The 19030-nt window shown below is 34.8% G+C and overlaps 1 pseudogene; it reads right to left on the bottom strand.

The window, feature by feature from the left end:
* Positions 1 to 16782: 16782 nt before the first annotated feature.
* LOC128588478 (heat shock cognate 71 kDa protein-like) lies at positions 16783 to 18776 on the bottom strand (annotated as a pseudogene).
* Positions 18777 to 19030: the final 254 nt, after the last annotated feature.

The following is a 19030-nucleotide window of genomic DNA, read 5'->3' as shown; positions in this document are numbered from 1 at the left end:
TATATCACAGTGAATCAAGGAAGAACAGAAATTAACAGAAATAAAATATCTTCTGTTTAGTAATTTTTAAAGTATCATTTTTATGGAACAGTAGAGTTCACAAGGGATCAGATTAATATGGAAACCAATAAGCCAGGACCTGTGTACCTATATTTGGAGTGTGTAGGAATATAGTAGGATAGAATTGATCTAGGATTTTTTGTTTTTCTTCGTTATCACTATTCTATGCTATGCAATTCCATTGTTGTTTTGTTGCTGAAAAAGCTGAGCAAGTAAAATGGAGCAGCTGCATCTAAGGAAATTTTGTCCATTTTGAAGAGAAACATCTCCTTTCCAGTACAGTGATTATATTTATTCTTCCGAATTTATTGAACATAAAATTGGGAGAAACTATGTTAACCACTACAAAAAGGAAAGGAAAAGAGTTGATCTGTTTATTTTTTTTTCCTTTAGTCCTCCGGGAGCTGAAAACACATATAGAAATATTCAGCTTTGCAGAAAAGAGAAATGAATTAAAATTGAACTTAGAAGTACAGAAGGCAAAAGCAAAAGAGATAGAAACTACGACTGACACTCCCTCTATTGAGTTTTATGTAAGTTTGGGGAATTTTTTTAAGTTGTAGAATTTGGGGTGTATGTATAGTGGGGTTGCTGTTGGAGTGTCCTTGGGACATTACATTTCATTCTCACAGTTCCATTCTTCTTCTCTCATGTGCTGAAAATATTTGTATAAAGGTGATTTTTGGTTTGAAATGGCAGAATAAACTAAGTAGAGTTTACCTAGAAGATAAAAAGCTTAAGGCTGGCCTGAAATTTAGCTGTGAATAATATTAAGGGCCTTTTTGTCTTTTATAAGTTGCTCAAACACTTGTTTTTGCAATAGGACAAATGGGACGAAAGGAGCCGGTCCTTTCTGTCTAGGAATAAAAGTTATGGATTTGTTTGAATCTTCCTTTTTGTTCATTTTCCTGTATGCCAGTCCTCATGGCTGGGCAAAAAAGTGGGTTTGGAGTATGAAACAGCATCAATACTACTTCAAACTAAACCATTAAGTAAATAAGTTTCATTATATCAATTGGAACTGAGCTTCCATCTTGACAGTATCATCAAAAGTTTCAGGTAATATAAGTCTATTTATGGCTTTTGAATGAAATTGATTTTGTGATTTTTGTTCTTTTCAGAAGAGTCTTCAGGTTATTATCTTTGTTTTCCCAGAGTTGAATAGAGTGATGAAACAAAAAAAGCCAGTAATAACCAGTTTTATTTTTAATCCCTCTTTTGATTGATTTTCATAGAGCCCACGCCTTTATTACCTACTTGTGAAAATTTTAACCAATCATTAAAGCCTCAACTCAAATTTAACTCAAATATAAATCTAAAGCATGCATTTTTTTAAAACTTTTCATCCAAATCAATATATTTTCCTCTGCTACAATAGCATTTTATTTTTCTTGCCTTCTGATTATATTTTTTCTAGAATTAAGATTATGCATGTATGATTTATCAGTAGCAATAGAAAAAATAATATGTTTCCTTAAACCTATTGTTGAATGCCTACTAGGTACTTACTCAGTTTTGGGTTCTTTAAATTATAATTTTTACATTCTTATTGATGTAGGCAAACATAACAAATACAGTAATTAAATAGAATGTCAGAAGATAAGGGTTATTGGAATTAGTAAAAGTAAAATAGGCTAAGAAAATGGCAGTGACTGGAGGTTGGGGTGCAGAGTAAAATTAGATATAATTAGGAGAGGACAACATGGATAGAGTGGCATTTTTATAAAGACTTGATGATGATTAGGAAATTGGCTTTATGAATTTTGGGGATTGAGGAAATTAGAAAGTATATTCCCAACAGAAGAAATAGCCAGACCTTACATCACTATTAGGAAAGACAAATCAGAGTAATAGGGAGGGGATCAGTGTAACTGTAAGTGGTCATGTTTGGGACTGGGGTATGGTAGGAGATGCCTTCAGAATGATATGAGAGGTTATATCTTCAGGGAATTTAGAAGCCTTTACAGGATTTTTCCCTTTTACTCTGCTTAAATGTGGAAATATTATAGGATTTTCAGCCGAGGAGTGACATGATTTGAGTTGTTCTAAAGGCATATCCATATAATTGAGGAAAGACACCGCAGTGCCAGGAGTAGAAGAAAGGAGGAGCATATTGTTAGGAAAATATTGTAGGAGATGAAATATAGGATCTTGGTTCAAGAAGTAGCTATGGAAGTAGTAAGAAGTGGTTATATTCCAGGGAACTACTATGTAGTAATAGGTTTTCCAGAAGAATATAAGAAGTTCAGTTAAGGAAGTGTTGATGTGTAGTCTAGGAGATATTGTATGCAGATGAAGACTGACAAGTTCACAAACTTAACCTAAAAAGCTACATAACCTTGTTGGTGAATATTACTATAGTCATCTTTGAAATACTCTCTTGTGAAGCTATAAACTGATGTCAGCACCTAGACCACCCTTTAAAGCAAGTTTGGAATTCTTTCGCTGGAGTGACCATCAGAGCTGTCATTGTACAAGGTCTGGCAAATAAGTTCATGAACTTGGTGTCTCAGGCTTGTGTTGGCTACACCATACAAACAAGTCAGTAAAGTATAATAACCTTGGTATATCTGTGACTCACTTGGTGTGTTCCTGTTAATGTGCAACAGTGTATGGCTGAGTGGTGTTCGTTATTGTGTGTTTTGGAGTACCATATGATGACAGGCCTGATGGTCATTCCAGAAAAAGCATTCCAAAATTGTTTTGAATGGTTGACTAGGTGCTGGCATCACTGCATAGCTTCCCAAGAGGGAATACTTTGAAGGTGATCATGGTGATATTCAGCCATGAGGTAGATAGCAGTTTTTCTAGGATGAGTTTGTGAACTTCATTTTCAGACCTCATATGTTGAGTAGACAGGCTTATTTATGCTGGGTGTTATTATTAGATTTGGTCTTTTATTACACAGGAGCTAGCTCTATAACACTTGATAACATTACTATGATTTTTTTTTTACTTCATATAACAGATATTAGATAATAAGGCAATCTTATGTTCTGTCTTTAGGTGATAAGTATTTATCTTTAATTTCTACTTCTTAAGTAAGAATTTTACCAAAATCTGCAATATATTAGGAAATAAAACTTTTAAAATTAAAACTGCCTGACTCATATTCTGTAGAATTGTAAAGATATGCAGTATTTTTCACTATGACAATTTTTTTGTTTGTTTTTTAAATTTTTTTATTAAATCATAGCTGTGTACATTAGTGCAGTCAAGGAGTACAATGTTCTGGTTTCATATACAATCTAAAATATTTTCATTAAACTGTTTAATATAGCCTTCATGACATTTTCTTAGTTATTGTATGTATATATTTGTATTCTGCATTTATCACTATCATATTAACTTTTAGATAAAATGTTAGATATCTTAAAAATTAGCATAAAAATGAACCAGATGCAGAGAGATAATACCTTTGCCAGCCCAGAAAATATATGCAGTGCTCATATGCCTTTTTACCCCTTTATTCTTTTTATGTTTTATCATGGAAATGGGAGTTGACTGTTTTATGTATGGAATGCAAATTGAACTGTCTTTATCAATCCCAGGTGTTTAATATGCATCTATGGTAATTTTGTTGCTTATGGAACAGCCTTGTGATACCACTGTGCAATTTAATAGGTGAAATGTCAGAATGCATGCATTTCATAAGTTTGTTTTATCTAAGTAGTAAAATGTTTGTATAAATTTGCTAGATGATTGTCATTTTTTAATGATATTCCTATGCATGATTAAAAAAGGAAGAGAGATCAATTATTATACATACACTAGCATAATATATTTACAAATGTCAACATTACTTCTACTTACAAAAATGCATGATCTTTCTCGAAGCAAGAGAACCATAGGGAGAGAGTAATTGTCACAAAAGGAAAGCACATATTTTCATAAAGTTGCAGATGCTATCTAAATTACAGTAATTATGACCCACCAAGTGATTCTTAGCTTTATAATGTAATTATGAGGGAAAATTAAACTTCAGAATCCCTAATTATTCTTCCCACATGTCAAATATTGTTTTATCAAGAAGGAAAAAAAAACCTCCTTTCATTTTTTCCCCCTTAGTTTTCCTCACCACTGTACTTAAAGAACATGAGTTTGTACTCTATAGGCAAAATCTTGTATTTGAATCCCAGATCCATGCACTTACTTAGCTGGATGACCTTGGAAAAATCTTCCACATTCTCTGAGTATCAGTTTCTCCAATGATGAATGGAATAATAATAGTAATTGCTTCATAGATTTTTGTAGTCATAGAAAAGAGTGGTAATATCCTCACCATCCTTGTCCATGCAGAATTAGCACTCAAAATAATTTCTATTACGCTAATTAGTATCATCACCACACTCATGATTTATAATAAAGATGTATCTGTTTTCCTCTTTGCAGACAATAGTTCTTCTGATAAAGTATTCAGGTTACTTACACTTAGGAATATTATCTGTCTCTCTCCCTCGCTCACATATATTCTGCAATTTCCCTGATTTATTTACTTATGTGTATAAACATGCCAAATTTCTTCCATTAAAAACAATAATAAGATGGTCTTCAATCCTTTCTTCTATACCCTCCTCCAATTATCATCTGCTTCTCTATACTGGCGCAATACAATTTTTTGAAAAAATTTCTAGGCTTAATTTCTGTATTCTCTGCCTAAGACTCACTTCTAAATCCCCTCCATTCAATACTTGGTAAAAATAAATCTCACTAGGCATTTCATAACCTAGTGTGCACAAATACAAAGGCTATTTTTCCAGGGTTTGCTTCCCTGCAATATTTGGCAGAATTGGATAATTTCTCCATCTTTCATGTTTCTTCCAGTGATATCAGTGTTAAATTCTTTGTTTTCCTCTAGCTTTCTGGCTCCTCCTTGTTAGGCTGCTAGCTTTATCTTTCCAAGCTATTTATTTATTTCCTTTTACATGTTTTTTTTTTCTTGACACAGAGTCTCACTTTGTCACCCTAGATAGACTTCTGTGGTGTTATAGTTCACTGCAACCTAAAACTCCTGGTCTCAAGTGATCCTCTTGCCTCAGCCTCCCTAGCAGCTGGGAATACAGGCACCTGCCACAACACTTGGCTATTTTTTAGAGATGGTGTCTTGCTATTGCTCAGGTTGGTCTCCAACTCCCAAACTCAAGCAATTCACCCATCTCAGCCTCCCAGAGTGCTGGGATTATAGGCATGAGCCACTGTGCTCAGCCTCCAAGCTTTTTATTAAGTATTCTGCCTTCTTAGGAATTCTTGGTGACATCACTAAATATATATATATTTAGTGTTGAGGAATCATCGAGGGTACAAAGAGCCAGATTGCACTGCTTACATTTGCTGGGTAAAGGCCCTCTAATAATAGTGTCCCACCCCAAAGAGGTGTGTCACACACTGTAGTGCCCCACCCACCTCCCTTGTTCCCTCTCTCCACTCCCCCATTTCTTCTCCCCCATTCTCCCATCCACCTCTGTTCTAGCATCAATTGTCCTCATATCAGAATTGAGTACATTGGGTTCTTGCTTCTCCATCTTGTGATGCTTGACCAAGAAGAATGTATTTCAATTCTATCCAAATTAATAGGAAAGATGTAAAGTCACCATCTTTTTTAATGGCTGAATAGTATTCCATGGTATACGTATACCATAGTTTATTTTCCATTCCTGGATTGATGAGCATTTAGATTGTTTCCACAATTTTGCAATTGTAAATAGAGTTGCAATAAACAGTCTAGGGCAAATGTCCTTAGATAAAATGTTTTTTTTCTTTTTCTTCTTCGTAGATGCCCAGTAATGGGATTGCAGAATCAAATGGGAGGTCTGGTTTGAGTTCTTTAAGGATTCTCCATAGTTCCTTCCAAAAGGATTGTATTAGTTTGCAGTCTCCCAGCAGTTTAAAAGGGTTCTCTTCTCTTTTAATCCTTCCACTTTCTTAGTAAATTACAGAACAATCACACACACACAAAATAAATAAATAAAAACAAGCCATTCATTGTTTTGGATCACGAGTAAAGCACATAATTTATTTTTTACTTTCACTAATTATCACATTAAATATGTAAATAAACTTCTATTACTTCTACATTTGAAGTTTAGTACTGAATCTTGTGACTTTTATACATTTCTACTTTTAATATCATCTCCACTGGGATCCTATATAACAGCCATATTATTGCTAACTATGGAACTACAGCATAAGTAAAATGAATAAGTTCAATATATGTCATGACAGGTACAATGAGGAAAAATTAGGACAGGAAGTGCAATAAGAATGTTCTACAAGTAGATGTGGTTTCATTTTTGCACAAAGTTTTTAATGTAGTCCTCACTGAAAAGGTGCATGTGAATGAATGTTTATAATACATGTTATTCCAAAGAAATTTACCTAAATAATTGGTCTTATTTCTATAAAGTAAGATAAACACCTTAAAGACACGATGAAAATGAAATTCAAAATCATGATATGTACAATAACTAAGCAAATGCCAGGAAGGCTATGTTAACCAGTGTGATGAAAGTATTTCAAATTGTATATAAAACCAGTGCATGGTACCCCATGATTGCATTAATGCACACAGCTATGATTTAATAAAAAAAAGAGAAGAAAAAAGAAAAAAATTAAGTACATGTAACAAATGTTAACAATGATCTTGAGCACTAAGTTTCAACAGAAAATCATGAAATCAAATTATATAGGAAGAAATCCTCTTACCTAGTGTATCTATGCAAATCTCACTGTTGTGAAAAAAATCTGCCAGTGTTAGCAACTAAAGTACCATAGGTTATTTAGAAGCAAGAGAAAATATGCAACGTGATGTTGAAGATGTTGCAGCAAAAATCTCTTTTAGAGAGGAGTTGAGCTTCTATTTTGGGTATCCTTAAACTCCTGTGGTGAGACAGGGCTGCCTCACTATTTCAGGATGAAGGAGAGTGGTCTTTAATGGAACCAAGTCTGTACTCAGGTCTGAAAACTTTAAGTGCAAGAGGCCAGTTAGTTGCCTTGGCACAGCAAGGTAAAATGGACTGCTCCAACAGGGAGCTGAATTTCTACCAGCTGCTAGGCAAAGCCATTGATTTTTATGTGCTAAAAGGAAATATTGAATGAACAAAGGAGCCAATAGTGAGCTGTTTCTAAAAAATCCTTTGCAAGTGGACTACCAGCCAGGAGTGAGGCAACCTCCACAGGAAGGACTGGCAGGGTAGCCTGGCCTGTACAAGTGAGGACTGTGTGGTGAAGGACACAAACAAACAGATGACCAGGCAACACCATGGACCACGGTAGGGACTCCACACAGGAATAGTTCTGAAGAAAGCCCCACAAAAGAAAGAAACAGTTTTAGCATATCCTAAACCCACATGGTCCTACTAATACTGGTTTACAATCCTCCCAGGCAGGGGCACCTTTGTAACATTTATCTCATCTCTTTCTCTTGCTCCAAACTTGGAAGGTCCCTTGAAGACCCAAAAAATAGGTCAGGAGACCAAGAAAAAGAGCCTATAGCTCCCTTTTTCTTTGATTGCTTATCAGCAGAGGAAAGAGAGATCTTAGACTCCAAGAGAGATTAAAGATTTGATGTTAAACTGACAAGAATTTATATTAACCTGTTAGATTTTCCTGAGATGTCATTCAGAGTTAGGGGGAAAAAAAATTTACAGGATGCATTAAAGAGGGAAATTATGAGGAAGAATAAACTTTTTCCCCTAACCACATCCATTTTTCAATAAACTATGTGTAATTTTAAAAATTTCATTAGGTTCTTCATGGTGTTATAATTTATTCTATTGCGAACTTTGTTGATTAATTTTTATTTTTTTTCCTACAATTAAAGATCACTTTATTTAACAGAAACAGTTTGGAAAATTATTCTCAATGATACTATCAGGAATAATTATGAATGATTTTGAGATGCACAGAGAACACTGGGTGCCATGTCTAGCGCATCCTTCACTGTCTTTGTGCCATGTTCCCACTTTAAATTGTAGATAACTAATAGTAATGGAGATGATTTTTTTCAAAGGGAAGGCAAAATGAATTTTCTCCGTTGGCGGTACCATTGATTTCCTTCTCTGGCCCCAAACAATGGGTTTTCCATTTATTAATTGAGTCCATTTTAGCCTTCCTGATGTTTATTAAGTGTCTCTCTATTCTCCTGTGGACTATTTTGTAATAGCATTTCACTGATTATCTTATTAATTAATGTGTGATCTATAAGTTTTGAGACATGTTCATTTTATATATGTATACATAATTTTAAAAAAGTTTTTTTAAATTTTGGAGGTTGCTCTGAGATGCGCAATTGATTTACCTAGCAGAGAAGGTGCCGGGGAAATACAATTCATGTTGCTTCTCTACTGGTGTCTTTTTTTTCTTTCTTTTTCTTTTTTTTTTTTTTGGCTCTCAAAGAGAAACACAAGTGGTAATAGAATTTTAATTATGTTGACTTTGTTTTTCTTTGATTTCCTTTCCCTTTCCACTAATGTTCTTCTTTGTTTTGGTTTCTTTTTTTCTTATTGTATACAAATTATTTTCCAATGGTGACAGCAATTATTAGAAATTAGGTTTTATGATCTGATTATTTGCTAATCACTGAGGATAGATTATAAAATCTGTTCTCTGTTGGGTAAGAGATGACAAAAAATAAGTTTGGTATTTTTTTTTTTGATTGTCTTTTGAAAGTTTTGAGTTCAAATAAATTAAAATGTAGGTGCCCACAAGAAGGAAAATAACTCTGTATAATCCGTATCTTTGTATTTACAATTGACCAGTGGGTGAAAGTATAATCTGAAACTAGAAGCACTCTGTATACACGTATGTTTGTGTCTGTTTCTGTGATTCAGAAAGGCCTTTACTCCTGATTGTGTGAGTGTGAGATGTCTCACTCTTTAGAAAGTATTTATCATCTAGATTATAAACTTTCTGAAGTTATAAAATCTTTGTTCAGATTGACTTATGAAGGTAAATAACCACTTACATGAACTAAATATTTCTAAAATGTCAGAAATAAAGGGAATTAAAGTAGGAAAAGTGCAGATATCTGGAACTCAAAAAACCTTCTCATAGAAAACAACTCAAAGTTTTACAAGATACCAAATTCATGGAAGTAGATAACACTTTGACAAATAAGACAAGTTGAATGAGTTTTATTTAAAAAAATCAAGGTGTGCCTTTTCTATGATTGACTAGGGCTAAGTATAGTAAAAACATATACTCTATTCTACTTTGGTTTGTTTACCCATCAAATAAGATAGTAATGATTCCTGCATAATATTTAAGATTAAGAAAAATTCAAATCTGGACACTAAGTTGAATCATTTTTTTTAAACCTTTTTATTTATACAATAATTATATTTTGTACGTTGTCAGCTTGAAGATAATTTCTAAGATCTTTACATAATTTAAAACCTCAGGATGATATAATAATTTAATTAATGAATATGCATATATAATTAATTTCCAAGTAAGATAAAATACCAAGCATACTTATTAAGCATTGTTTTAATTTTGTATGCCTTTTAACTTAAAAATATTGTATTAGCTTGGTCCTAAATGTGTAAAGGAGAACAATGTGGCCTTAGGATAGTTTCATTTTGTATGCCCATAGCAATCATGCTGTGAAAAACAACCAGTTCACATTTATCAGGGCCCTGTTTTTTCGGTGAAATAGAAGTTACTTACTTTTGTTAAGAGCCATTATTAATATAAGTATTTCAACCTAAACTTGCAACAGTGTTGACAGAGAAACACAAATTGTGTGTGTGTGTGCGTGTGTGTGTGCAAGTCCACTTTAAGCAATGGAAATGATAGTTTTCCTAAATTCACAGCAGTCATCAGGTTTCTTAGCCTCTGAAACTTTCATATTTTGAAAACTTTTGTTTATATGAATTTAAAATCAAAATTGACATTTGCAACACATTATCAATTCATCCGAAGATAGCGAGACTAAATGTATTGAATTTTAATGGGAACAATATCTTAGTATTTATATGAAAATTGTTTTGACCTCGTAGACCCTGAGCGAAATGCCATCCTAAGGTAAAGCATCGGTTGGCTCCAGAAAAAGAACAGGCACAACAAAGGATAACATTGCAAAAGTGAATTTCAATTGCTCTGGTTTATATTACCAATTTCTGAAAACGAAGCTATGAAATACGTTAAAACATTAGCTATGTTCATTCTGTTTGGAGGACTTGCTGCCTTATTTTCTAATTAGTCCTTTAGCAACAATAGGAAAGGTTATTCCTTAATTTAATGGAATTCACTTGGATAGCAGACGTTCTGTGTTGTATCAGATTAATTTACCGTGCCTTTTGCTGAATTTTTAATGTTCTTTATCATGCAAACAGAGAGAGAGAGAGAGAAGGCCAAAGTTTCCTAATTTATGTAAGAGTTCTTTATAATCATATTATTTTTTGTTTCTTTAAAATGGTTTATTGTCACTTTAATCAAATACATAACCAACTACTGCAGCTGGGGCACCCATGTCAGCCACCCTAATCAACGGCCCAAACCTCCAACAATGCTTTTGATTTTGTCTGTCCAACACCAACAGTAAGAGTGTGAAAAATGTACTTAAAATTTCCTTTGAGATTTTCCAGACAGGTTTTACAAAATCACACACATTATCTTTTTCTCTTTATACAAGGAGAGATGCCAGAAATAATTAATTTTGTTTGATGTGTTACTATTGTAAGAGTTGCATAGAAAATTGTCAGATGAGAAGATATGCCCAAACTTCTCTGAGTTTGTATAGGTAAAATGTTATTAAAATAAATCTTTCAGAAACTGTATGCTTTATGGAGAAACTTTAGAGATTTCTCCCTGTGCTTACATTTCATAATATGCGTTTGCCCTAAGGGAACACATTGATCAAACTCTTCCAGGAAAGTTGTGTATTTTACTGCAATAGAGATTTTTATTCCTTTCCTTCCTAACCAACTGGTCATGGTTATAAACCAACCACAGCCAGAAATTAATTCTTTGTTATCTACAGATAGTGTTTATTGTATTCCTGTGCTTGCTTGGAGGCTTATGCTACAAACCAGACATTGTGTTTCATCAAAGAAAATTTGTCTCCAAGTTTTTTAGAAAAGTATTAGACCAAGCACTTCAAACTATTGACCCTGAAAACAACAGACCTGTTGGTATGGGCTTTTAAGCAGATATCACATAGACAACTTTTAGAACATACCAATCGACTGAGTCAGGATTTCCGGCATTCATTTTAGTCTAGAAGCAGTTACCTGCATGCCAAGGGGTGGGTAAACCAGGATCTAGCAAAACAAAAACTACCTATAATACAGAGAATGGAACAAAATGCTAAGGGAAATTATGTTGTGGTTATTTATTTAGAACATGTCCCATTTTCCATATATGTAAGGATATACTTTCTCTTTTTTTCTTAAGTTATTTACAACCCATGACAATTTTAATGAACTAGTTTGATATTTTTGATACACAATTTAAATGTACCTTAAAATGAGACCAGATTCTCACTGACCTCCCAGAATTCATGGAAGTCTTACTGAGTCTCCTGTCCCTACACGGCAAAAAAGTAGATTGCATAGCTCCTGTTACAATCTGACTTCCCTTTGACCAGTATGTCATTGACAAATTGTGCAACTGTGGCCATACTTACAATATCATATTTGAGAAAGATGCTCTCTGAATCACATGGCACAAGCTAATTTTAAATAAATATGTTTGCTTGGTCTTTTAGATGGTCAGGGAGACAAATAAAAGCCTTAGAGAATTTGGGGGAACATCTGGAAGGAAAGGAAGAATTCACTCAAATTTTATAAGCACTGCATTGGAAATCTGGTGGAGAGCATGTCTTAGGTTTGTTTTTTTATTCTCTGTATAGCAAATAAATTGGGGCATTTAAAGTTCAATCCAAGATTCCTCACGAAAACTTTCCACCAAAAGTAAATTTTGTGGCTTTGTGGATTTTTCAATACTCTATGGCACTTGATTTGCAAAAGAACATCCAAGGAAGCCAACAGGGTTAGTTAAAACTGTTGCCAGACCTATGGAAATAACCAGGAAAAACTTAATGAGACCAGTCTACTTTTTGGCATTCATTAAAAATCTTCCTTTAATATTCTAATATGAACATAAGATGGGCATTCCCTCAGGAAAAAAATGTGAACAGAGAGTTTAAAAAGGAAGAACACTTTTCCTGGGTGTCCTATTCAACACACACATCAGGGTTATGATTATGACTTCATTGGAGTTATTTTACAACTTAGTGAATAATAGGCAAAAAAGTGTTGTCCACATATATACAGATGCATTTTGACATGTAGGAGACAACTGATTTCCATTTACCCTGTGGAAGAAGTCAGTGTTTTATCTATTAAGCCCAATGATTTTTGCATTCCTGTTTGTTTATATATGCTTATTAGAGTAGAATCTATTCATGAAATATAATACACACATATTCAACATGCTACCATACTCATTAATAAATTAAATTATACATTTAAACTATGTTCATATTATATTTAGTTGAAAGTCATAATTTTACTCTTTAAAAATATACTTTGAGATTCCTTTATGTGTGAACATACACACACACACACACACACACACAAACTTCACTTTGCTTTTCAAACCCTGTCTTGTCCTTTTATCCACCTTGCCTATGTAGCAGGTGCTATTCAAATAAGTTTGCAAACCCTTTTATGTATAAGAACAACTCCACACTGTAGGTATTATTATGCTCATTTTATAGTGAAGGAAGTGAACTTTCAAGAAATCAATAATAAGTAGTGAAATTAATGATTTAAACTTAAGTCTTTTTCTATGCCTAAATCTGAACAACAGATTGATAACTTTTTAAAATATTGAATGAATATCTAAAAATGTAATGGATGGATATTATATCCCTTATCATCTACTTCAACAAAATAGAATTTGGTGTAATTGTTTTGCTTTTAAAATCAAGACGTAACCTATAAGAAAACATTATTCCAGAAAAAATTCTCAGTGAGATGGAAAAAGTTGGCATATAATGTGCACATTCTATTTACAATAAAAAATAACCCTGGGGGATTTGCTGGTGTATCATTCACAACATATTTCTATAAAATTGGCTGGATTCCTAACTTCCAACCTTCCTGCAAGCCTATTAACCTTGGCTGGTATTGTTTTGAACTATTTTCAGAATCATCTACTTTATCACCAAAAGGCAAGAATTGCTTGTTCATTTTTATGTTGTTTTCAGTTTTTTTATAAAAGTAGAATCCTTGATGGAGCTGGATTTTCTTACAGACCTCAGCAATAAGATTTGCCTGTGCTTAGATACAAGGTACCATTTTGAGTGCTTTGCTATAAAAGTTTTTCTCTATCTAAATTGTAGCACCTTTGCATTTTGCTTTCTTTTCAAACTTTATTCTATAACTATAGATTTTCCAGAACTATTTTTTTTGTAAGAATAATAAAATGTTACTCCCCGTTGTCCCAAAATTCTAATACCAAAGTCTACTTGATTTCAGATAGACAATGGTTTCGGCTTCTCCTGTGTTAAAAATGACAGAATAAAAGTTTCACCTGGGTTTGTGATTGGTGTAGTTTATATCTTAATTTATTGTTTTATCCTTCACGACTAAGTTTTGGTAAGTTGCATACATGTCTTTCCCTGTCAATTTTTAATATCCAAAAGTATCCAGGTGTGTAAGTAACTGTGTGGCCTTCAATCTTTGACTTAAAAATGTTTAGTTGATAAAGGAATGAACATTAGCTGAGTGCCTTTTTTTACATTTCAGAATTTTGTTGGGGTATAAAAGTTTTGGTTACATGAATTGTTTTATGTACAGTTTGAGTCAAAGTTCTAGTTCTAAGTGTGCCCATCGCCTGAATAGTGTGCATTGTACGTGTGAAGTGTGAATTTACCCCCCTTTTCTGGTCCTCTTCCCACTGGCTTGTTTTCCATGGAGTTTTATTACCAAATGTGCACATGGGTGTTGATTGATCAGTTCCAATTTAATAGTGAGTATACGTGGTATTTGTGTTTTCACTTAGAAGAATGATCTTCAGTTCCATACAGGTTGGTAGGAAAAAAGTATTAGTTTACCATTTTCTTATGGCTGAGTAGTAGTTTCTGGATAAATAGAACACATTTTATTAATCCATTTACGTATTGATAGGCACTGGGTTGATTCCTCATCAGTGTGTTTGATCATTGGGCTACAATAAACATTGAAGTACAAATGTCTTTTTGATAAAATAATGGATTGCTGGGTCATATGGTATTCTACTTTTGTTTTGTTTTGTTTTTGAGGTATGTCCTGGTAACTTTCTGTAGAGGTTGTACTAGTTTGCAGTCCCACCAAAAATGTATAAGGAATTCTTTCCCTTTGAACCTGTACCAGCATCTGTTGTTTAGGGATTTTTGATAAAAGCCATTGTCCTTGGAGTTGGTGATATCTTATTGTGGTTTTGATTTGAATTTCTTTGATGAAAAGAGATTATGAGCATTTGTTGTACATTTACTGGCCATTAGTCTAGCTCCTTTTTAAAAGCTTCTGTTCATGTCTTTTTCCCACTCTTTTATGTGGTTGTTCAACTTTTTCTTACTGATAATGCTTGAGCTCTTCATAGATTCTAGTTATCAATATTTTTCTATGTATAATATGCAAATATTTTCTTCCATTTTATAGGTTATCTATTCACTCTATTGATTATTGGGAGTGCTGTGCAGGAGCTTTTAACTTAATCAGGTACAATTTGTTCACTTTTGTTGTCACCGTGATGGCCTTCAGGATATCCTTTATAAATCTTTGCCTAGACTGATGACTACATGTGTATGTTATTGTCTGCTTTGTCGTAGATCAGATAGAAATATGAGGATAGTATTATATCTGAGTTCCTGTTCTGATTCATTGGTCTATGTGTCTGTTCTTGTGCCAGTGCTACGTTCTTTTAGTTACTATAGCCTTGTCATATAGCCTGAATTTTGGTAAAGTGATACCTCCTGATGTATTCTTTTTTGCTCAAGGTTGCTTTGGCTATTTGAGGTCTTTTCTAGTTCCAAACTAAGAATTTTTTTTTTGTAGATCTGAAAATAATGAAGTTGGTATATTAATAGGGATTGCATTGAATCTCAAGGACACATTGGGTAGTATATTTGAGGAGTGGGATGTGGAAAGCAGGGCCCCCACAGCCTGGGAAATGCTCAGAGTGCAACCCCCAACCACTTCTCCTTTAACATTCTTTTCACCTGCCTGAAGTCACATAGCCCATGCACACTTGGCATAGATGAATGGCTGAGTTCCTTCAGAGCAAATAGCAAAGTTCAATTTCTACTCTTCCCTTTCCCTTTCCTGTTTATGCATTTTTTCTTTACCATTCTACTGGTTATTAATTATCAGTGATACCCTAACTTGCTATACTCATCTGTTTTTTTTTTTTTTTTTTTTTTTTATCAGGACCAGCTATTCCACACATCTGACAGAGTTGTCCGGCCCTTCTACTTGGATATTTCTTTACAAATATATATTCTCGCTTTCATGACCTTTACATATTCTTCATCTTTCTTTGCTTCCTGTGATATTTTTGTTTATTTTTTTTGGTCTGTCATCATTCTCATTAACCTCATATTTCATTATTAAGTCCTATGTTCATTTTACTCTCTCCTTTACACTATTCACACAGTGAAGTACCGTATTTTAAACTGATTATTTTAAATGTTTATATTCTCTTTTTATCCTGGGCTTTCAGTTATATCAGAATTTATTCAAAATTAGCAAGCCAGAGCTGATTTTATTAGCTTCTCCAAGAAACATGACATTAGAAAAACTTGACTCAGCACCATCTGCCTTGCTATCAATCTCTACTTCCAAGAGGTATGGGCAGAAAGCGATCTCAGGGCTAATTAGACACACCTTCTCATTAACCTTTCATGTGCTCATCAAGATCTGCTTCTTCCTTCTTAAATGAGGATCTTATGTTTTTCTTCTCTGTTTAAACAGCTACTATTTTTATCAAAGCCTTCACAATACAGAGTATCTCAAAGCCTTCAGAATATATAGTATCATAACTGAGCACCACTAATCTTAACTTTTTGTTATTACCTTAATATAATCACATACTGGAACTTTTTTTTGCCAATTTCAAATACAGCTTTATTTAAGACATTGCATTTTCCACTTACAATACAGTGCTTTTAAAGGGCAATGTTATTTCCTTCCCCTGTGTACATGTTCCATATTCAAATATTGAGAATGCCCAGTAATTCACTATAGCAGCCCAACTTTATTTATTTGTATTTTTATTTATTTATTTATTTTATTAAATCATAACTGTGTACATTAATGTGATCATGAGGCACCATACCCTGGTTTCATAGACCGTTTGACACATTTTCATCACACTGGTTAACATAGCCTTCCTGGCATTTTCTTAGTTATTGTGCTAAGACATTTACATTCCACATTTACTAAGTTTCACATATACCCTTGTAAAATGCACCGCAGGTGTAATCCCACCAATCCCCCTCCCTCTGCCCACCTCCCCCCACCCTCCCTTCCCTTTCCCCCTTCCCCCTATTCTTATAACTGTGTTATAGCTTTCATGTGAAAGCCATAAATTAGTTTCGTAGCAGGGCTGAGTACATTGGATAGTTTTTCTTCCATTCTTGAGATACTTTACTAAGAAGAATATGTTCCAGCTCCATCCATGTAAACATGAAAGAGGTAAAGTCTCCATCTTTCTTAGCAGCCCAACTTTAAATCTGCCACATAATTTGCTACAAATTTGGATCCTTCATTATTTTACTGTGCGGAACAATGCTACATCTACACTTGGGCTGGCTTAATCAACCTCTTCAATGGTGGGGCCAGAGGAAGCACCACCAGGAGGGGCACCACCACCAGGGAAGCCCCCAGGCGTACCTCCTGCACTCTGGTACAATTTGGTAATGATGGGGTTGCAGACTTTCTCCAGCTCCTTCTGCTGATGTTCATATTCTTCCTTCTCTGCAGTCTGGTTCTTATCAAGCCAGTTGATAATTTCATTACACTTGTCAAGAATCTTCTGTTTGTCCTCATCATTGATCTTGCCTTCAAGTTTCTCATCTTCAATGTTGCTTTCATGTTAAAGACATAGGACTCAAGTGAATTCTTTGATGAAACCTTGCCCCTCTGCTTCTCATCTTCAGCCTTGTACTTCTCAGCTTTCTGGACTGTACGTTCAATGCCTTCCTTGCTCAAACGTCCCTTGTCATTAGTGATGGTAATCTTATTTTCTTTTCATGTACTCTTATCCACAGCAGAGACATTAGGAATGCCATTGGCATCAGTATCAAAAGTGATTTCAATGTGAGGAACACCACAGGGAGCAGGAGGTATGCCTGTAAATTCAAACTTGCCACGCAAGTTGTTATCCTTGGTCATGGCATGCTCACCTTCATAAACTTGGATGAGCACACCCTGCTGGTTGTCAGAGTAGGTAAGGAAAGTCTGTGTCTGCTTGGTAGGAGTAGTAGTATTGTGCTTAATGAGCACAGTCGCAGCTCCACCAGCAGTCTCAATACCCAGAGAAAGAGGAGGACATCCAATAGTACCAAATCTTGAACATTGTTGGATTTTTCACCAGACAGGATGGCCACCTGGACGGCTGCACTGTAAGCCACAGCCTCATTGAGGTTGATGCTCTTATTCAGTTCTTTTCCTTTGAAGAAGTCTTGGAGAAGTTTTTGAATCTTGGGGATATGGGAAGAGCTACTAACGAGGACAATGTCATGAATCTGTGACTTGTCTAGTTTGGCATCTCAAAAGGCTTTCTCTATAGGGTCCAGGGTGCCACAGAACAGATAAGCATTCAATTCTTCAAATTGGGCACAGGTAATGGAGGTATAGAAGTTGATTCCTTCATAAAGGGAATCAATCTCAATACTGGCCTGGGTGCTTGAAGATAGAGTATGCTTAGCACATTCACGAGCAGTACAGAGGCAACGGACAGCTCTTTTATTCTCACTGATGTCTTATGTTTGTGCTTAAACTCAGCAATGAAGTGGTTGACCATTTGGTTGTCAAAGTCTTGACCACCCAAGTGAGTATCTCCAGCTATAGATTTGACCTCAAAGATTCCATCCTCAATAATGAGGATTGACATATCAAAAGTGCCACCTCCAAGGTCAAAAATTAGCACATTTCTTTCAGCACCAACCTTTTTGTCTAAGACATAAGCAACAGCAGCAGCAGTTGGCTCGTTTATAATCCTAAGAACATTGAGATCAGCGATAGTTCCAGCATCTTTGGTAGCCTGATGCTGAGAATCATTGAAGTAAGCTGGTACTGTGACCACAGCATTGGTAACAGTCTTTCCAAGATAGGCTTCTGCAATTTCCTTCATCTTTGTCAGAACCATGACACCTCCTCTGGATAGAAACTTTTTGTCTCTCCTTTTTATTCTTCTTGGACCTTGGGCCGGCCTGCATCATTCACCACCACGAAAGGCCAATGTTTCATATCATACTGGACCACAGCATCATCAAACCCGCATCCAATCAGATGCTTGGCATCCAAAACTGTGTCCATTGGGTTCATTGCAATTTGATTTTTTGGAGCATCACCAATCAATCGTTCGGTGTCAGTAAAGGCAACATAACTTGGAGTGGTTCGGTTTCCCTGCTCATTAGCAATTATCTCTACTTTTCCATGCTGGAAGACACCCACACAGGAGTAGATGGTGCCAAGATCAATACCAACCACAGGTCCCTTTGACATGGTTGCTTACACCTAAAGCCGGCACGGATTACATAGGACACAGAAAACCCAGGAGCTACCACCGCATTTAATGAGACCCATACTGGAACTTTTTCAACCAACTTTATTTTCCACATATTCCCTCCTTTCCTGTAACATTACTTTTAAATTCTTAATTTAACTTAAAAGCCCTTCATTTTTCAGTACTCGTTTATAGATTCAGCTATAAAATATTATTATTTTTCTCACCACAGGGCTCCTTAGATTATCAATTT

This window comes from Nycticebus coucang, chromosome 1 (genome assembly GCF_027406575.1).
Source record: "Nycticebus coucang isolate mNycCou1 chromosome 1, mNycCou1.pri, whole genome shotgun sequence".
Classification (NCBI taxonomy): Eukaryota; Metazoa; Chordata; class Mammalia; order Primates; family Lorisidae; genus Nycticebus; species Nycticebus coucang.
This window is presented reverse-complemented; position numbering and strand designations above follow the sequence as displayed.